A 22544-nucleotide genomic window follows, 5' to 3' on the forward strand; every position below is an offset into this window, starting at 1 on the left:
ACTAGTTACTGTCTATCTTTTTCGTTAGAGCCATTCTAGTGAAGAGGTATTTTATTGTGCTGTTGGTTTTACTTCCCTAATGACTAATGACATTTAACATCTTCTCATGTGCTTATTTGCCATTTGTATATCTGTTTTGGAAAAATATCTTTTCAAATGTGCTGACACATTTAAAACAATTTTTTTAAATGTTTTTTTTTTTTTTTTTTTTTTCTGAGAGAGACAGAGACAGAGACAGAGAGAGTGTGAACGGGGGAAGGGCAGAGAGAGAGAGGGAGACACAGAATCCAAAGCATGCTCCAGGCTCTGAACTGTCAGCACAAAGCCCGACATGGGCTCGAACTCAGGAAGCTCAAGGTCATGATCTGAGCTGGAACCAAGAGTCGGATGCTTAACGGACTGCTCCACTCAGGCACCCTGACACATTTTTAATTGGGTTATTTGTCTGTCTTTTTTTTTTATTGTTTTAAGAATTTTAAATATCCTTTATATATTCTGGATATTAGACCATTATCAGATATATAATGAACAAATATTTTCTCTGATTCTTTGGGTTGTCTTTTCACTTTCCTGATGGTGTCCCTTGAAACATAAAAGTTTTTTTGTTTTTTATTTTTATGAGGTACAATTTATCTCTATATTTTTTTGTTGCCTGTGATTTTGATGTCATTTGAAGGAAACCATTGCCTAGTCCACGGTCACAAATATTTACTTCTATGTTTTATTTTAGGGGTTTTATAGTTTTAGCTTTTACATTTAGTTTTATGATTTAATTGTGAGTTAATTTTGTATAAGATGTGAGGTGGGAGTCCAAGTTCATTTTGTTGTTGTTGAAAACACTGTTCTTGGGGCGCCTGGGTGGCGCAGTCGGTTAAGCGTCCGACTTCAGCCAGGTCACGATCTCGCGGTCCGTGAGTTCGAGCCCCGCGTCAGGCTCTGGGCTGATGGCTCAGAGCCTGGAGCCTGTTTCTGATTCTGTGTCTCCCTCTCTCTCTGCCCCTCCCCCGTTCATGCTGTGTCTCTCTCTGTCCCAAAAATAAATAAACGTTGAAAAAAAAAATTAAAAAAAAAATAAAAATAAAAAAAAAAAAACACTGTTCTTTCCCCCATTGAATCATCTTGGTCCCCTGGTTAAAAGTAATTGACCATAAATGTAAAAGTTTGTTTCAGAACTCTGATTCTTTTCCACTGATGCACTGACACATTGATGTGTCTACCTTTGTGCCAGTACAAACCTATCATAATTACCTTAGCTTTGTAGTAAGTTTTAAAATATTGAAATGTAAATCCTCCAACTTTATTTTTCTCTATCAAAACTGTTTGTGGCATTCTGGGTTCCTGAATTTCCATGTGATTTTCAAGGTCAGCCTGTTAATTTCTACAAAGAAGTTAGCTGAAACTGTGATGAGGATGACATTGAATCTGTAGCTCAGTTTGGGGAGTATTGTCATTTTAACAATATTAGGATTTTTAATCCATGAACACGGGATGTCTTTCCATGTATTTAAGACTAATTTTTTCCAACAATGGTTTTATAGTTTTTAGCATTTAAGAGTCTTGCACTACTTTTGTTACATTTATCACTGACTATTTTATTCTTTAGTTGCTACTTTAAGTGGGAGTGTTTTCTCAATTTGCTTTTAGGATTATTCATTGCTATTGTATTGTAATGCACAATTGATTTCTGCATATTGATCTTGTATCTTGCAACCTTGATGAGCTTTTTTATTGATCTGAGAGCTTTTTTTTGGTGAATTCCTGAAGATTTCATATATGCAAAATCATGTCATCTGCAAATAGAGATTGGTTTTACTTCTTTCTTTACAATCAGGATGCCTTTTATTTCTTTTTCTTGTCTAATTTTTATGGCTGGTAGTTCCAGAATGTTGAACAGAATGGTAATAGTGGACACCTCTATCTTAAGGAATAAGCTGTCAGTGTTTCACAATTAAGTGTAATGTTGGTTGTGTTTTTCATAGACACGCTTTATCAGATTGAGGAAATTTCCTTCCATTCTGATTTTGTAGAGTGCTTTTATCATGAAGAGGTGTTGGATTTTATCAAATCCCTTTTTTGAATCTACTGAGATCATATATGTTTTTTTTGTCTTATATTCTATTAATATGTGTTAGTATGGTAGTATTAATTTTCATATGGTGAACTAATTTTACATTTTTGGGATAAATCCCATTTGGTGATGGTATATCAGCCTTTTTGAAAAAAAAATTTTTTTTCAATGTATATTTATTTTTGAGACAGAGAGAGACAGAGCATGAACGGGGGAGGGGCAGAGAGAGAGGGAGACACAGAATCAGAAGCAGGCTCCAGGTTCTGAGCCATCAGCCCAGGGCCTGATGTGGAGCTGGAACTCACGGACCATGAGATCGTGACCTGAGCTGAAGTTGGATGCTTAACCGCCTGAGCCACCCGGGCGCCCCATCAGCCTTTTTGTATGTTGCTGGATTTGGTTTGCTAGTATGTTGTTGAGAAGTTTTGCATCTGTGTTTATAATGGATATTGGTTTATAGTTTTCTTGTGATATCTTTGTTTGGTTTAGCTATCAGAGTAATATTGGCCTTCATAGAATATTGGCTTCATAGAATTGGTATGTTTTCCCTCATTTTCTATCTTTGCAAGAGTTTGTGAAATATTTGCTGTTTGGTGATGTTTGGTAGAATTCATGTGTGAAAACATCTGGTCTTGGGCTTTTCTTTATGGGGAGTTTTTTGATTACTGATTCAATCTCCTTATTTGTATAAGTCTATTCAGATTTTTTGTTTCTTCTTTAATCAGTTTCAATAGTTTCTTTCTAAGAATTTGTCCATTTTATGTAGGTTGGCTAATTTGTTGGTATAAAATTTCACATCACATGCCTTTATCATTTTTTATAGTAATATAATTCTTTTAATAGGCTGATAGTAATGTCTTCTCTTTTATTCCTGATTCTGGTAATTTTAGTCTTTTTATTGGTCAGTCTGTCAATTCTGTTGATTTAAAAAAATTAATGTTTATTTTATTTATTTTGAGAGAGAGCTCAAGGCGAGGGGGGGGGGATGGGCAGAGGCAGAGGAGAAAGAGAATCCTAAGCAGCCTCTACACTGTCAGTGCAGAACCCAATGTGGGATTCATCCCACAAACCATGAGATCATGACCTGAGCTAAAATCAAGAGTCAGATGCTCAACCAACTGAGCCACACAGGAGCCCTATAATTTTGTTGATTTTTTTATTATTAAGGTTTATCCCGAGTAGGAGATACAGGGACTTTGTTAAATATCCCTTCTGACTGTTAGAATCTAAGATGTTCACACATTACCTTATAAAAGCAAATCATTAATTATCTTTGGCTAATTATTTTCCTACAATATCATATAACTCATTTTGAAAGTATTCTCTGTGAAATAAGATGAAAAATTTACGTTTTGTGATGAGCACCGGGTAATATATAGAAGTGTTGAATCACTATATTATACACTTGACACTAATATTACTCTGTATTTAACTAAGCGGAATTCAAATAAAAACTTTTAAAAAGAGATGAAAAATTTCTAAAATTGTACTTTCAGTTTATGTCCCTTCTTGAGTTGCAAAGATCAGGAAGTTCTATAAAGAGGACTTCGTTAAATTTTCCCTTCTGCTTTTTTAAGCTATAAAATATGTCCATTTCAAAAAAATCTCACCATATGAACTCTTCTTGATTATCTGTGTTGTTACCATGTGGGATTTGCCCATCCAGTGTGGAGTTGACCTATTATTCATCGTTTGTAGTGTTAAAGGCTTTGATTGTCTTTCCCTTCTACCTTTGTTTCTGGTTTGAAGATTCCTTTTCTCCCAGTCTCTTCTCCCACAGAAAGTTCTTAATCAGTTCACTTGATTATTTGGAACTGTTCCGTTGTTATTCTATCTCCCTTGAGGTGAAGTGCTTAGAATTGCACACTGTATTTCAGATGTGAAGTCACCATGATTTTGCAACAATAGAGGATAATCTTCCTTGTATTGTGGAAAGGAGATTTCAGGCTATGTGAAAATGGTAATTCTGTGAAGTGAGAGGCTACAGGATGGTGGATTTGAAATCTTTGGCAAAGCAGGAAGAAAGGGCTTCCTGTGTTATCCCAAGGACGGATGCCTCAACTGAAGACAACAGAACACATCTTCCTCTGAATGGTTCTGTGATAAAAGTACATATTTTTGGTGAGAAGTTCCTACCGCCTACCAAAGTCTCCTGCTGTCTGAGATCAGAATCCGAGTTGAAATCTGCATGCTCCATCATTCATCTTAGCATTCTTGTTTGCACGACTTCTGCTGCTCAGTGGCCAAATGGAAGATTAATCACAGAATTAGCATTTTCAAATCGCCAACAATCTCCTTTGCAGATGTGCAGTTATATTACTGAAGTCTGTTGTTTTGCCCTACATTTATTGTTAATAATTAATGTACATTTCTGGGTGAAATTATGTGCTATCACCATCTGGTTAATTTAATAGAAATAGTCAAATCTAAAGCACTTTATTAAATATGTTGGAAATAATCATCATCATTACTATAATGTAGCAAGCATCATGTTTTTTCAATAAAAATGCCAGAAAATAGAACAATTCACCGTATGTCAACTTAGTTACTATTACTACAAACTCATTTTTTGAAAAACTCTCCCTGTATTATGTAGTCAGTGTGGGAATTAACAGAATGCAAAGTTCATAGATTAAATGGTAGGCTATAAGCAGTCTATTAAATTTTCAGTAAAGAGCTTGGATAATAAAAGTACTGTATCACATAGGTGAAGAGAAATTATGTTCCACCTCCTCCTATTCGTCTTCATATTGAATATCAAATGAAAATGCTGGAGAGTAACAAGAATATAATTATTTAGCATTTTTCTTCTTGGAACTGTCTGAGGAAAACAAATGGTGTGAGCTAAGTGTTCCTTTTTGAATTTGTAAAGTGCCAATATAATGAAGAAAACATATTTAGCCATTATACAGTGTGTCCTTCTTGATAAGTTTTGCTCTGAAGATTGAAACATAGATCACCACTGGGTTTTTAATATCGTCTTGTTAATGTTCTACTTATGCAATAATAGAATGCTCAATCTTCATGTCAAAGAGGTAAGCTTCCAGGGATTTCCCACTGCATAGTCAATATCACCCTTGTCTTGAAGAGTAGGATTCCTCCAAATTGCTCTTTTCCATAATTTGAATATGTTAAAACAGCCTTCTTTTCCCTTCCCATTTGCTCTCCACTAAGACCAGCCAAGCACAACTTTGTGAGCTTGCATGATCTCTCATTTCCCTTTGTGATATTTTTCTTCTCACTTATTTCCCAGGTGAATGTCTTACCCTAAGTGGTCCCCAGTTGATCTTCTTTGAGCTTTGAGTGGATAGTGACTTACAGTGGGATTCTATTCTGTAAGGTTATTCATTGCATCATACCCAAAAGAATCCCTTAACTGGTCTATAATCATAAATGAACCACGCATTAGTTACATTATCTCATGTTTGTGATGAGAAATGAACACATGGCAGTCTCTGTCCTTGAGAAGAGTGAAATAGAGATGATTTTTATTAATAATTTTAGCTCTCATGTATTGAGCTTTAAGTATGTACTAGAGATAGTATTTTAAGCACTTTCTATGGATTATGTCTTTGAATCCTTGTAACAACTCTGGCCAGAAGGTACAATTGTTAATCTCATTTTACAGACTAGGGGGATAAAGCCTAGAGGGATTAATTTACTTGACCAAAGTCATGTAGCAAGTAAGTGGTGGAGCTAGGGTCTGAACATAGGCAGATTGACTTCAGCACATGGTTCCTACCCTTGTTTGTATATTAGAATCACCTGGACAGCTTTGAAAAATTACCTATGACCATATTCTTTCCTGATAAACTAATTAATCTGGGGTGGGCCTAGAGGATCAGTGTTTTGTAAAACTTATTTAGAGATTCTACAACATGGCCAGGGGTGAGAATTCAGGCTCTAGAGGCTACAATCAAAGAAGAGATTAACTCAGATTTAGATTCAACCAACAGCAGGTATGTCTATAATGTACAAGGTGCAGTACTATGAGCTTCACATGAATGACCTCTTATATTTCTCACTGCAGTCTTGTGAATGGAGATAGACATAATTATCTCAATGATAATGAGAAATTCTCAATGTAGAGAGATCAGGCTGCCTAAGATTTTCCAGTTAATAAGCATTATACCCTGGGTAAGAACAGAGTTCCTTTAACTTTCAAATCCAGGTCTTTTAAAAGAATACCATAGTGCATATAAATTAAAAAATATTTATTGTGTAGCTAGTATGAGAAGGGCAATATGCTAATCACTATGATGGAAATACATGAAATTTTAATAAATACCATAAGAGAGAACATCATTGGTTATTAGTATTAGCACTACTAATTGTATTGTACTGGCCAGAGTGTTGAGAGATTCAGAAGAGTAATTGATGATGATTCCATCAATCACCTGTGCTTGGTCTTTGGCTACCTCAGAGAAAAGGAAAAATTTTTATAAAGAGAGCCAGACTTTTTTTTTTTTTTTTTCTGAATGATCTCTTGTCTCAGTGACTTTATTTAAAAAAATTTTTTTTAAATATATGAAATTTATTGTCAAATTGGTTTCCATACAATACCCAGTGCTCATCCCAAAAGATGCCCTCTTCAATACCCATCACCCACCCTCCCCTCCCTCCCACCCCCCCATCAGCCCTCAGTTTGTTCTCATTTAAGAGAGCCAGACTTTAAGAACTAGCTCACTAAAATAAAAAACAATACAGGTATTTATTTTTTTTCAACGTTTATTTTATTTTTGGGACAGAGAGAGACAGAGCATGAACGGGGGAGGGGCAGAGAGAGAGGGAGACACAGAATCGGAAACAGGCTCCAGGCTCTGAGCCATCAGCCCAGAGCCCGACGCGGGGCTCGAACTCACGGAGCGCGAGATCGTGACCTGGCTGAAGTCGGACGCTTAACCGACTGCGCCACCTAGGCGCCCCAACAATACAGGTATTTAAAAGATAAAAACAGTGGCGTCTGAATGGCTCAGTTGGTTGGGCATCAACTTGGGCTCAGGTCATGATCTTGTGGTTTGTGGGTTTGAGCCCTGTGTCATGCTCTGTGCTGACAGCTCAGAGTGTGGAACCTGGTTCAGATTCTGTGTCTCCCTCTCTCTCTGCCCCTACCTTGCTCATGCTCTGTTTCTGCCTCTCAGAAGTGAATAAACATTTAAAAAATTAAATAAAAATAAAAAATAAAAACAATATGCAGAATTAACCAAGTTCATCACTTTTACCTTGGAACGATGGATTGGCAATCATTTCACATAATTATATTCACAAAGATCATGACTTGTGTTTAGATATCAGTGTAGGAAAAGCAGGGACTTTGTTTGTTTGTTTTGCTAAGAGTCATGTTTGTAGAAAATGTTAAAAAATTTTTTTTGGTGGCCATAACTAGATGGCTTAAAAAAGTTTTTTTTTTTAAATGGCTTCATGAGTGAGGTAGTTTTTTTTTTTTTTTTTGCTTGGGATTTTAATATTTAGAGATGAAATTTAAACCTCAATGTCATTCAACTTAAAGGTTCTTCTTGGTCTGGAGAATTTGTCCAGTGTTCCTCAAATTATACCACAGGTATCTTTTTTTATATGTCACTGATGTCTTGACTAATAATTTGAGCCCCGATTTTTGTGGCCCTTTGTAGCATTTACAGTAAAAAGCCATGTTCTTTTTAGACTCAAATTAAGACTCATTTAATACAGTTACCATTCATTCAGTTATTGACTCATTCAAACATGACATTTTTTATTGCACACCTACTATGTGCCAGACACTATTTTAGGTATTGAGGATTAGCAGTGAACAAAATAAATTTCCTGCTTATATATAACTTACCTTCTGGTGGAGTTGATGGGGAAAGACAGATAAAAAATAAGTAAATCTACAGTAAATCAGATGATGACAATTGCAATGGAGATAAATGTAGCAGAAAAATGAGCATAGGAAGAAGCCTGGGAGGGCAATAGTATTTTGGGTAGATCAGTGAAGAAATGAAGAAAGAAATGGCAAATCATTTATATATGTGGGAGAAGAGTCTTCTTGACCAAGGAAATAAAGAGAAAAAGGTTTCAAGACAGAAGTGACTTCACGCATTTGGAAAATAACAGAAAAACCAGTATGGCCAGAACGCAGTGAAAAATAGGGAGAGGTCAGGAGATATGTCCAGTGAAGTAGTGAAATCTTGATTGTGTAGAACGTAGTAGGCCCTGGGAAGACATGCCTCCTATTCCAGTATAGGTTGGAAGTGAAAGAATTTGAGTAAAGTTGTGATCAGATTTAAGTTTTTAAATAAATTACTCACATTTTGTAAGTAAAAATAGGGAGATCAATTAAAAAGCTATTGCAGCGTTCTTGCTGAGAAATGATAGTGGTGTGTACTGAAGTGTCACTGAAGGTAGAGAGATGGTTACACTCTTTTGATTCTGAACATGGAGGCAGTGGGATTTGTTTTGGGGTTAGAGGTAAGATGTGAGTTAAATAGAGAAATCAAGATGTTAGACCTGAGCCCATGGGAAAATGGAACTACCATGTACAGAGATGGAGAAGGCAATAGGAGGAACAGATTTTGGGTAAAATCAAGAGTATTAATTTGTGCAGGTTAGGTAACGTCTGATGCCTGTCAGACATCCAGTCGGTGATGTTGAAAAGGTAGTTATTTATAAAATAATATGTTTTAATGGATAGGTCTGGGATGATTAGCACTTAGATAATATTTAAAGCCACAGCTTGGGTGCATATGTGTACATAAAGGAAATATCTATAACTTACCCCTGGAGCAGCCCAGTGTTTAGAGTTTGGTAAAATGAGGAGAAAATGGAAACAGAATCTGAGAAGCAGGAGCCAGCTAGGAGATTAAATGAGAACAGTCACCCAAAGGCCAAAAGAAGGAGAGACTTCAAGGAAGGGGGAGTAATTAGTTATGTCATATACTGCTACCGGCAGAGGCCACGTGAAAAGTTAAATTTTAATCATTGGATTTAGCAACTAAAGGTCATCGTTGACTTTAACTAGAGTTGTTTTGGTGGATTTATCAAAGGTTTCCAAAGTTGAATTCTTATTTGTAAAGATAAAACATTACTTTCTTAGTGAAGAAGAGATCTTATGAAACTTTCATTCCTTGAATTCTACTGATAGATCTTCTGACACCTTGATTCTTTATGAGGGATTTAAGTTTTTGTGTTTAGTAAGAAAAATGAACTAATTTGCTTGACTGGAAAACTTCTAAATGGGAAAAGTCAGATACAACATGATGAAGAGATAAGATGCGCTCAAGCTGTTGTTTGGTTTGTGTTACTCCAAATGGCCAGTTGAACTGCAAAGTTACCCACAATAAGCATCAAGAGAGGCATCATGCAGATAAAAATTGAAGGCCTGAGAGACAGGGTTTTAAGTCTAAAAAATTGAAGTTAATCATTTTTTTTTTAATTTTTTTTTTCAACGTTTATTTATTTTTGGGACAGAGAGAGACAGAGCATGAACGGGGGAGGGGCAGAGAGAGAGGGAGACACAGAATCGGAAACAGGCTCCAGGCTCCGAGCCATCAGCCCAGAGCCCGACGCGGGGCTCGAACTCACGGAGCGCGAGATCGTGACCTGGCTGAAGTCGGACGCTTAACCGACTGCGCCACCCAGGTGCCCCAAATTGAAGTTAATCAAATTTTTCCTAACAGGTAAATGGAAGAGAAACCATGTAAAAGATCATTATTACAGAGCTCTCTGGGAGTTTGCTCACACACCTGATTAATTCTGGATACTTTGTGATAATGGAGAGAGTTGCTGAAGTTAGCCAAACATAATGTGTAGGTGAAACTTTGTGTGATAAAGCAACTGGAACATCCATCAAAGAAAGGCTGTAGTGGTAGGTTGGGATGCATTTTGGTTTGGAGGTAAGTCTGTGTGACTCCACATTCTGTGCTCCTAACCTGATGGATCTTACCTTCCTTGATGTGCAGGGGATAAATGTCAAATAATTTATCTTAAACCATCTGAGCTAAGTGAGCAGACCTCTGAATAAATTTTGATTTTCCTTTAATTTAACACGTGTTTCCACTCCATCTTCTCCTCCCACACCCGAGGATGACCCTCCATTTCGCTGCTCCAAAAATGCAGCCATTACCGTTCATTTGATAGAAGTTTCTCTTATTCCAGAATTTTTGTGTTACAAAGAATCATTTAACTTTTCTTGACCTTAGTTTCAGCTTTTTAAGATAGAAGTTTGGGTTAGCTGATCCGTATGGTCCCTTCAGGTGCTGAAAAATTATTCATTTTATGGGTATATGTTAATAAACATGAAATCATGCTATTAGATATGAAGAGTGACTTGAAGTGCCTTTTTCCCCCATAAGGGCAAGAATAGCTCTGTGATGGTGCTCAGTCATATTAGAAAAGGAGGAGAAAAGGTTACACAGTATCTCATAATCCTGAGATGTAGTGTGTAATTATCCATTTGCAAAAGGCTTTCTTTATGTTCTGTTTCACTGGGAAAGTTAGAGCAAAGTGAAAATAAAGTTCTGCAATTATGAAATCTGCTCACTTGGCTCTTTCTGCTCTTCAAAGTAAATTCTGTGTTAATAGAGAAAAGTTAGTTAGTGTAACAGACCCCTAATTTGTTACCATTGTAATTATTTTTTTTCAGACCCATTAACATTTGTGAATGAATTTAATGCTCAGTAAAATGACGATGTCAGCCGTGGTCTGATCCAGGCACAGCACCAGCCTGCTGGGATAAGAACCTTTTTAAATTGTTTCTAATATACCTAATTTTCACTTAAAGAGTGTCCTTCTTTAAACCTTTGGAGACTTGCTTACCTGAGATTAAATGCTCTGTATATCACCTGAGTAATCATTCATTTAAAATTTATTAAGTACTATGTGCATTTGTTGTTCCAAGCGCTAGGGATGAAGCAGGGCACACATCAGACTTGACTTTACAGTCCTATGAAAAAGACAGACATTAAAAAAATTACTACATAGTGTGGTGCATATTATGATAGAGCAGTAAGATGATATGGAAACAGAGTCTGAGGAAAGAAGATGCTATGGAGACAGGGTCTGTCCTCGGTCTAGGGTCAGGGAAATTCTGGAGTAATGAGATTGAAACTGAAATCTGAAGATGAATTGAAACTAACTTTGTGAAGTGTGTGTATGTCTTTATTGTTTTTGTGTGTGTGGCTGTGTGACTTTGTGTGAGAGGGTAAACAGGGATTCAAATAGGGAAACAGCGTGGGCAAAGGGAATAAAATATGGCAATATCGAGGAATCTAGCAGAGCCTATTATTAATGGGAAATTAAGATGGGAGAGCATAAGAGGGAAAGAAATTGGTGGGAAATAAGGGGAGGTAGGTCAGGGGGAAATAGGGAGAAACTTTGTAACACATTAAGCAGTTTTGTACTTAATTCATAAGAGCAGTGGTAAGAGGAAGTATACAATCAGATGTGAATTAAAGATGATCATTTAAGGTTCTAATGTGCATCTTGGATTGGAGGTGAGAAGCTAGGAAGCAGGAAGACCAGGGTTCAAGAGATAATGACATCTTAGACTAGGATATTGGCAGTGAGTGTTGAGAAAAATGGACAAGATTTAGAGCTATTTCAGAGACGAAACTACCAGGAATTGGTTGATATAAGAAGTGAAGGAGAAGAAGGAGTCAAGGCTGACCCCCAGGTTTCTGGCTTTGAGTAACTGTATCGATGGAGTGGGGTAGGGTGGTTTGTCCCCTTATTAGGATGGACAGCTGATGTGTGTCGCTCAGATGAGGAACTCAGAAGGAGGATTGGGGGTGGAAGATACAGGAAGGGAGGAGGCAGTGATGAATTCCGTTTTGGACTTTCGAAACTGGGGAGAGCTGAAGACATCCAGGTGGAGATGTGAATAGGCAGCTGGATGTAGTCTGGAATGCAGGAGCTAAATCTGGATGAGACTTGACAGTCATTAGTATGTAGATACTCTCAATCTGCAAAGCAGTGTGATTGCCCCTGTACTATGGCACTCACCTCATTTTGAAATATAGTATCTGTGAATATTCCCATCCTTCTATTCTAGAGAGGGTTCCTTCTACTCTAGAGAGGGTTCCTTAAGGGCAGAAACTGTATTGCCCCCTGCCTTTTTTTTTTTTTTTTTTTTTTTTTTTTTTTTTGGTATTCCCACAGTATACAGTGCTTTACAGAAGATCTTACTTGATGACTGTTTGCTAGCTACAGTTGTTTTGTGTGATCATCTAACTTCTGTTAAGGGGCAAGCTGGCTGTGGGCCACTGAGCCTTGCATCTGTGTTCTTCCTGCACTGAAAAAACTCTGCTGTCTCCTTTGCTGTTTAAACCCTGATTTCTTTTTAGTCCAGTTCTTCATAGTTTAAAAAAGACATCACAGTACAAAAGGAAACTAAATTGGAGGTGAGGAGATGTGTAGAACAGTGTTAGTTGTGCTTCTTCTAAGTTGGGTAATCTTGAGCATATCATGTTACTTCCTATCCTGCTTACCCATCTGATAAAGAAACAATGTCTAAGATCCCTTCTAAGTAAGTTTTCCCTATTTTGACCTCATTTATCTTTGGTTTATTCCCTTATGTTTTGAACAATGCACATTGGTACTTATATTCTTAAATGTGTAGTTATTTATATATGATTTTTTTTCTTCTGCTCAAATACATTCAAAGCTCATAAAGAGTTTATTTTCTGGTATTCCACATAGCCTTCATCTTAGTGCAGTGGCAGTACAAGATGCTCAATAAATACAGCTCAATTTGCTGAATGCAAATTGGATAGGAACAAGAACATCAGAAAAATGCATATGATAACTCTGTACATTTTGTTACATTTGCCTTTACCTCATACACCCCCAACTCAGCAAGATTTTATGGAACAGGACTTAAAGTCTGCTGTTTTTCCCATACGTGCTTAAGGTCAAGTCAGATGATAATCACTCTGAGATGCTATATGAGGATTTTTTTTTTAAACCAGTGGAGAACTTCAATCAGTAATCTCATATAATCTTACAAAATATTTAAAAAATTATGTGATAGTGGATCTGGTTGAAATAGTGATGGAACCTGGCACCCTCTATGTAATATCCCCTTTGTTCAACCCCTTTCTGGACATTTGGGCAGATCTCCTGGAATTCTGGAGAGATTAGGTGGTCTTTTACTTTTCAACTGTTGGCTCTGTAATTCTAACCATCAGTCAATGCTGTGACTCCTCTCTGTTTCTCTTGTATCCAGGCTTATGCTAAATGCTGTGGGGACTTTTAGAGATGAAGAAAATGTAATCCCTGTCATTGTTTGGAAAGATAATCTTCCTCTTATGCACGAAGCAAGTGAAGGCCCCCATATGATGGCACTGCCTATTTTTCTGTCTGTGGAGGACTTGAAGCAGGTGATCCTTAGTCTCCTCCAGGTTTCACATTCTATGATTCTAAGTGTTAATGATGTGACCATGTGTGTTAAGTGCTTTGAGCCCAGGAATAATGCACTATATAAATTCAAGGACCATTACGTTCATAATCACAGTTGCTAAGCATGGACAAATTCCCTATTTGTATGATATCTTCAAGAAATCCCAAGGGAAATGCTATTTGAGACCTAAAAACAAAATTACCTTTTTTCTTAAGAAAGAAAGAAAGAGAAAGAAAGAAAGAAAGAGAAAGAAAGAAAGAAAGAAGGAAAGAGGAAGAAAGAAAGAAATGTAAGCCCCCTCTTCTCCCCGGGCTATTCTTCAACATGTTGTTGCAGGCAAATCATTCATTTGTCATTTAGGGAAATATCCCAAATGGTATTCTCCCCTGATTCAAATAAAACTTCCAGTGTCGGGCTGTGTTAGTTGCCAGAAGTGTCTGGGTTAATTGCACACCTGCATTTTATTTCAAGTAAATTGCATGCCCCCCCACCCCCATTTGTGCCCCTCACAAAGCAGGAGCCCACCTGTCTGGAGGCTCTTTGGGCAATGAAGGACTGCAGGAAAAAATTAGTCATCCTCTCTTCTTCCCTGTGACTTCTTTGACCTTGAGACTTCTAATGGCATCTCAGACAAAATGAACATAATCTAATGGACAGCGGGGAAGAGGGAACGGCTGGGTACATCTGTCGTATTACTGGGCTGTCTGAACAGTCAATGAAGCAGGGCCAAACCATAAGAGGCCTGTTCAGTTTAGCTCCAGGGTCTGCAGAGAAGGAGCACAATCATTTATCTTTATTTACTGAACTCTGCTTTCTGTTTAAGAAAAAAAAAATTGACAGGTTGACAAAAACCCGCGTTGGAGCTGCCCGCTGCCCAGAGATAAATGCTATTTGTGCTCTGGAGAGTCAAGGACAGCTCACAATGCCCTTTAGCTGGTTTCAGTAGGTGCCTATTATATGGAAACAGAAATGCCAAAGTACCTGGATCCTCTTTCCCCACCAGCACCTTCACATCTTTCCATAGAAGGGTCTGGTAGATGAATGCACAAGAAAAAAGTCTTGCAAAGAATGGGAGGCATGAATGCCCAAAGAAGCAATCCAAATTGGAAATTTGGGAAAGAGAACCAGGCGACAAAGATGACTGGGAAATGTTGAATATCCCATAGGTTTATTTATGATGAGATGGTGAGAAGTTTACCCAGAGCATCCATAACACATATAGTACAATTTCTATCAATAAAAGAGAGACACATAGGCATATTCCAGCTGCAGAGAAAACTTTTACTCTGAGCTGTAGAGCAAGAGTTTAGAAATAGCATTTTAAAGTCCTGTCCACCTGTGTCTATTCCTTGCTGAATGATGTTGGTCATATCACTGACTCTTTTAATGTCACATCTGTGGCTTATGGTACTTTTGTTAGAATAGCCATCGCCAAAGTGATATTCCTGTTTGTCAGGGAGTGTATAAGACTGTTCACTGGGAGTGGGGAAAGTATGAGAGCTCATTTATTTTTTTCCTTCTTTTTTTCTCTGTCCCATCTCATCTTTTAAATTTTATATTGAAGATGTTTTATAGTGAACATAATGCATTTGTACAATAGCATATAGATACGATTTATAAATATAAAAGAGGTAAGTGCTTTAAAACTTTTTACAGATGGGGAGCACAACTGAACAAATCTGAGACCATCTTGTAGCTTTAGGAATGTATTCCCATTGAGGCTAATCCCCTAGGCAAATTGCCCAGATACAAGATGCCCTACCGTTTATGGAGATACTTTCCCAGAAATTCTGGAAAACAATCACCCCTTTATCCCCTATAGTCTTGAAATAAATAATGCTTCACATTGCAGCTGGCATACCATCACTCTTTTCTCTCTGCCAACATTCATGTGTATGTTATATTACCAGTAGTTAATGTTGAGATAGTTTCTGCCTTGTGACCTATTCCATGCCATTTACATGAGATCCACACAGTCTCTTATGGGACAGGAATTGGGGTTGGGGGCCATGTGGCAAGACTTTGAGGCTGTGGTTTCCTGTATTTGGACATATCTTAGGTGAGCATCAGAGACCCTATATGCCTCAGTGACCCTGCTTTGGGGCACTGAGAAGGACAACCCAAGAGCACACCCATCTGTTGCTTTTGACTAACTTTGCTAGTCCACATTTTAAGGATTTGCTTTAGCTGCATCCAAAAGAAGCTAGTGTGAGGTTCAGGTGTGTTCCTGTGAAAAGTTCTAATGTTAGGGAATGAAATGGAGGTCTGAACAGAGGTAGAGCCAGCATTCTGGAGTCCATGCTGGTACCAGATAACTCATTGCTGGGGGAGCTGCAGTATTGATCAGAGGCAAGGTACATTGAAGACTGAGATGGGTGGAGGCAGGGTGAGGGTGGACTCTAGCAAGAAGTATGAGAAGTGGAGCAGAAGAACTAGAAGAGAAGCCAGAAAAAACTCTTGTGACAAAAGCCATGATCTCATTATATAGGTGTTAATGAACCAGACATTGGGATATGGGTAGAACGAGAAGAAGGCACTCAGAGGGTGTGAGTGGAAGGAGCTTAAATGATAGTGACCTGGAATGAGCTAGGTTGGGTTTACTATGACTGATCCTTGAATTCTCAGCAGTGGGACTTGGAGAAGGAGGCTGTGAAATTCTGCTGAGAGCAATCTGGCAGCTGTGGAGGCCAGTTGGGTGGGGGAAGGCTGTGTTTCTGAAAGTCACTTTAATAGTTTGTGAACCGTGGTGTCTGCTGGCTTGTAACATGTCACTGTGTCAGGTTTTGTCATGTTTGGGGAACTCACCTTGACTGATGCAGTAGGATAGGGCCACCAGAACCAGATACTGAAAAGCAGAGTCACTGCAGAAGCAGTTTTATGAACACAGTCCTGAGTGCTGTGGATGTCACAGATCCAGCAAGCCTGACTTCCCTTGCTCTGAGCTGTTTGCTAGAATTGTTTACTAATATTTTCTACCCCTTTAAGGGAATAAATCACTGCTAGGATATTTTTATTGCATTAAGTAAGAAAATAATAAATATGTTATAAAGAGTGTAGCTTATATATTTCATCCATTTACTTAATGATTTGCATAAATAAAAATAATTTGGGGGATTATGATGAGTATTTTCTGAAAATGTCTCAACTAATTATTGTTTTCTATTCACTTTGTTATAATTGAATAATTTGACTCATAGCTGTTAAGAATAATTATTTTGAGATATTAAACATAATCATTTCCTTGATGTTTATTTCTTATGTAGTTATTGTGTACTAGTATCCGTTAATGGCTGTGTATTTTTTATTCATTTAAATCAGTTTATGATATGAGGTTTTGTTTCCATTTAATTTAAGAAGCACTGAACATTCAGCTCTATGCATAGCATTCTGCTTGGTGTTGGAATGGAAGACGTAGGCATTGTGGGCTCTCAAACAGGGTGCCCTTAGGACATGCTTTGCTATCAAAACAAATTGCAGCATCTCAGGATTTAACACAGGCACAGGTTTTTTACCTTTCATTTGAGTCAAGTGTAGGTCCTGGAAGTTTTCCTTGGAGACAAGTCTTCCAGCATTTGTTAGGGTCTAGGATCTCTCCATCTCAAGATTTTGCCATCTTCCACATAAGGCTTCCAAGGTCCCTGTGGAGGGAGAGAGAGCTACAGGATTGCATAGGGCAGATTTCATGTGCAGACCTAGGGGTGGCTTTATTGCTTCTGTGGCCATCCTGTTAGACTAGAAACAAATCAGCTTTCCAAAACACACTATTAACTTTAAGTTTTCCAACCTCTTCCTCTAGTGCCATAAGCTTATGAGGCATGTGATCTGCCTTCCCAGCTATATAGTAGACAGCAGTTCTACTAAGAACTTTAGTACTATATTCAGTGCATACCTGCACGGCAGTCTTTTCAGCTTCTTACATCAGCTTTATGGTGTCTCATTGCTTTGTTCCTATGTCAGTGGCACACATTATAGGCGTGTGTTACCGCAGCACCCCACTGCAAGATACCCATTTCTGTACTGTTATAAGCGTAGCTGTGCTGTGATTCAGTAACAAATAAACCCTAGAATTAGACTGAAGGGAAGAATGAGAGTTAAAACTAGAAATGTCTGCAGGATCCAGATCACAAGGAAGAGAATTAGAGGTGAAGTAGGGATTGTAATCTGGCAGCGGCACTCAGGAATGCAATATGGAGAAATAGAGGCAAAGTAACCGTGTAGACAATTGCCATAACCTGAGAAAGAATATCAAGGGTCTAAACCAGAGTTGTGTGGATGAAACAGAAAAAAAAAAAGGAAGCATTTAAGAGGTATCCTGAAGGAAGAACATCTGGCTTTGTAGAAAAGTAGTCAATCAAAGTCAAAGGCACAGGTCCTGGTTCTAATTACTCAATTTACTAGCTGTTTAATTTTCTTCATTCTTTGTTGCCTCACTCTAAGACTGAAATGATCAAATTTGGCCTATACATTTCTAAAGTGTAGTTTGAGAACCAAATTATAATAAATAAATGAAAATGTTTAGTAGACAGTAAAATCATAGTAAGTCATTAAGTAAAAAAGAAGTAATTAAAGTTTGCTCCAAAGCTTTGTGTCTGGGTAACCAGGAGAATGTTGTCATTCCTCACAGAAATGATAGGAGGGAGGGATAGGTGGGGCATGGTGATCCGTTGGCTTTGGTCACAATAAGTTGTGGAGTTTTCATCCAGATCTTCAGATAGATGTATCCAGCCAGGACTGTATCTTAGTTGGGTTCTCTAGAAGGTAGACCTAAGATGATGAACAGTGTGCAAGTGATTTGTAAGGAAGAATCTAGTGAGCGAAGGGGGTGAAGCAAATTTAGGAAAAGGGAAGAAGCCAAGGGAGGCTGAGATTTCAGGCAAAGACCTGGGGAGTGTAACTCAGTCTGACCCAGGACAGCTCTGCGATGTAAGTCGTGCCTCAGGGTTCATCTCGCCTAAGGCAAGGGAGCAAGGCTGTCATACTCCCGTGGCCGTTGTGGTCAGTTGTTGCCCAAAGGCCTGGCAGTACAAACTTCCAGGTGCCTTGTGTGCTTTACCTGAGCTGGTAAATGGGCTCTAGGAGCCAAGGGTAGAAATCCAGCTAAAGAAGAGTTGCAGGTATAGATAGTTAGAACCAAAAAAATGAAAGATAGAGACAGCAAAAGGGATCCACTGGGATCTGAAAGCCTCAAAAGGGTAATTTTAAATTTTTGGAGAAAGGGTGAAATAAGAAATCTGTTTTGTTAGCTTCTGATAAGCAATTAAAATCAAGGTGTCTACATGTTAATGGGGTTTCAGGTATCTCTGAGCTTTTTATTATTCTCACTTTTAGCAAAGATTTTTAATTTGTAGGCCCTAAATTACTTCCTACCCTTGTCTTCCCACCCCCCCATCCCCCCCCCCAACCTTATCCTTGGGTATCTGCAATGTAAGAATTGTGACTTAGACAAAGTTGTTCTCAGTGCTCTACCAAATGTTTGGAAAGACCCTCTACCATCTTCTCAACCATTATAGGTTATCCCACTGGCCCAGAGTCTCTTTAACATCCCAAGAACTCTGTCTTCTCTACCAGCAGTATTCTAACCAAATTCCCAGGAAGTTATGTATGCCTAATAGAGATTAAGCTCTTTTTATTCTCTTATTCTTTTCCTCCCATCCCCTGACCCTTTAGGGATATTATCATTTAATAACAAACTTATTTCTGATGGTGAAATTTAGGTAACACCAAATGACTATTGAGCAGATTGTTAAAATTCTTATGTTTTTATGGTTCACAACTTTTTATAGAATATCAAGATTGTAAGAGATTTAGTTAATCTCATCCCACACCCTATTTGGGATTTTTGATACATTTGATACCTAATGAACACTTTTTTTTGAAAGTTTATTTATTTATTTTGAGAGAGAGAGAGAGAAAGGGCACACAAGCATGTGGTGGAGGGGCAGAGAGAGAGGGAGAGAGAGAATCCCAAGCAGGCTCACCACTGTCAGTGCAGAGTCCAATGTGGGGCTTGAACTCACAAACTGTGAGATCATGACCTGAGTCGAAACCAAGAGCCAGATACTTAACCAACTGAGCCACCCAGGCACCCCTGAACAAGTTATTTTTAAGGAGCATTTTGTTAACCTTAGCCATACCTTAGTACCAGAGAGTACTAGGTGAAGAGTCTAGTGATTTTTGAGAATAAATATGAAGATTCTGAAAAAGAAGATATGGGGCTTCAGCATGAAGAAGTGAGCCTCACTTTTCAGGGAACTCTGGTTTTCTCATTGATGCACAGACTTAGATGTGTCTTGAAGGTGAATCTTCTTCCACAGGCTGTTCTCTGAGCTCTCCAATGAGGTTAAAAACTTTTTCCCCCCCTCTCTGGGAAGTGGGGATTTCTTTATGTGGCAGAATTTTTACTTAGTAATTAATTTGGACCCCAACAGCGTGGAGATGGTGAGAGAGGGACCCTATTAAGAATTGATATTAAGTTAATAGCAGGTGACAGTGACTTCATCAAAACCTCTGTGCAAAACATCAAGTAGATGGAAATTTCAGTTCTGGTACATTACTCAGCTGAGTATCATCAGACCTGCTTACAAGGGTCATAAAGATTATTTGTACATTAAAGAAGGGCTTGTCCATCAAGCTCAGTATGAAAGAGAAGCAGGAAAATCAGCATCTCATCAGACACAGAATATATTGGTACAGTTCCACTAATGAAACACTCAATACTTTGCAAAATTTTCACTGACTATTTTTCATTATTTCTTTAGATACACACACACATACATTCTTGCCATAAGAATGAGAGAGAGGGAGCTAGAACAGATGTCATTGTCACTTCCATATCTGACCTATCCACGAAAACCACCACAGGGAGATGGGGGTAGGAGGAACAGCAGGGAATATAGCTATTGTGATTTAGACAAAACTTGCTAGCTTAAATAGATGGCAGGGGTCACCTGATGAAATGGAAGCTCCGTAAGGCTAGGACAAATAGGAAGAAAAATAACAGCCTCTTTGGAATATTAACCCCTCTAGTTCATCATTGCATAAGGTCACTGCTTATAGATCAGGGATCAAGAAACAAAGCAATAACAGAAAATGTTTGAATACAATTGAGACTCAATGACAACATTTCCCACCATGCAAAGTTAAAGTATAAAAGGGTGATTCAATTATGTGTTCAGGATATACGGGAATTTGGGAGGTCACAGGATGCCCATTTCACTTGGAAAGCTTTGAACACTTAGCTGGGAAGCTGAATTGTTTTCTCTTCACTAAGGATTGAGCCTTCCATTTAGCAACACTTCTTATCTTCTGAATAGGAAGCTCAGAAGTTTTGTGCAAGTGGTTTCAACAGGAATGTGTTTGTTTCTTACCTCTGTCCCTTGGTACCTTCTATAAGCCAAAAGGACATTTCTGATTAATACTGTAATTCGCTAGTTATTAAAAACAGTAATCATCTAGAAATTATTTGGTGCCATAAACATCCCATACAGAGAAAATATTCGAACATTTAAAGTTGAACATTACAATTGGCTTTGTATGCAAGAAGCCAAAAGGGACATAAAGAATTTTTAAGTTCCCAAGAAAGCACTCACATTAAGAACAAGTTGTCTTTTTGATCAGGTTGGAAGTTAGTGCCACACATCCAATAGATTCCCCTTGTGGCCAGTAGCAATGAACCAATTTCTATTAATGAAGAACTCATGTTTATGGCTAATATAGAAGAAAATGTACTGAAGGGGGGAGCTTAGTCATTCATTGGAGATAGCTTAATTCTGGTAATTTCCAATTTCCAAGCTTGTTTTAATTTGTTATCAAAGTAATCACTCATTCCGGCTAGAGTCAGAAATAGCTTTTTGTCATCAGTAGCCTGACAGATTATTCAGATGGAACCCCATTTTTTAAAGCTCACCTGCTCAGCATCTGTGATATGCTCGTAAGTTCCAAGAGGTATGGCTTTCAGCATCAGAGCCAGGCTGAAAAGAACTGAGGCCACTTTAGTACAGTTTTCTGAGCCAGGGAGTATGTTTCATGGCTCCAAATCCTGATTAAAACTCATACACAAAGAGAAGAATATGATGGGGAGCAGAGATTGGAGGCTGGAATAGTCACTAGACTTCGTCTTGTCTGCCAACCTAATCCTACAAACGTCCTTGTTCACTCTGCCGCAGGGAAAGTTTATCTGGATTTCGCTACAAACATGAGACTATTCTCACGGGATTGCCCTTGGCTTTTCTAGTACTGGTCCACATTTCCTTTGATCCACAGTATTCATTTATCCACAGTGTCCAGGAGAGTGGTCAGCTAAGTGTGTTTGGCCAGCTGCATAGAAGGACAGCAAATGATGCTATGCAAAGCCTACACACTATTCAGAAATTGTACTCTGAGGTTTATACTAGATTACGTGATTTATAAAGATGATGCCGCCACCAGAAACTTGGATGCTACTTTGCCTTGTTTCATCAGGGGTAAAATGATGCAATAACGGTTCCTTACTCAGTGTCCCACTTGCTTCTAAACCTGTGGTGGCAGAGGCCACACAGGAAGCCTGTAGACTTGTATTTCCATGTTCCGTGGAGGAGCTGGAAAGGCCTCAGGGCCACTTCCACAGGAGACAAAACTGCAGTCCTGCTTGATTGACTTCGCTTATGTTTACACAGCTTTGTAAGGTTACAGCGAGGATTAGAATGCTGATTCGTAGCCAGCGTTTTCTTTCTGTGTGAAGAAATACAACAGTTGAGACAGGGATGGGGGGAAAGAGGAGCCAAGGGAGAGGTTATCAAGGATGTGGTGGGAATCAGAGCAGAGGAAGGAACTAAGCAGAGGACATACTTGTCTCAGAGACCTTCCTTCCCAAGTTTGTCGTCTCTTTTGATCTCGTGGAAGCTGCATTTTTTTTTTAAAAGCGGAGTAAGGGAGGAGGATGGTTAGAGTAGATAAAGCTGATTGTCACTAAAACCACAACTTCAGGACATGCTTTCTGAATATATACAGACACACAAACAACCCAAACCCCAGTTCCCTCATTGTCACTGAGTAGCTTCCAGGGATGATAATGAAGAATTGTCTCCTCTTTATTGCTTTGGCTGATGCTTGAGTCTGTGGCGC

This window comes from Lynx rufus, unplaced genomic scaffold (assembly GCF_022079265.1).
Source record: "Lynx rufus isolate CCGP_SWC_20201006 ecotype Redwood Valley unplaced genomic scaffold, mLynRuf1.p SCAF_22, whole genome shotgun sequence".
Lineage (NCBI taxonomy): Eukaryota > Metazoa > Chordata > Mammalia > Carnivora > Felidae > Lynx > Lynx rufus.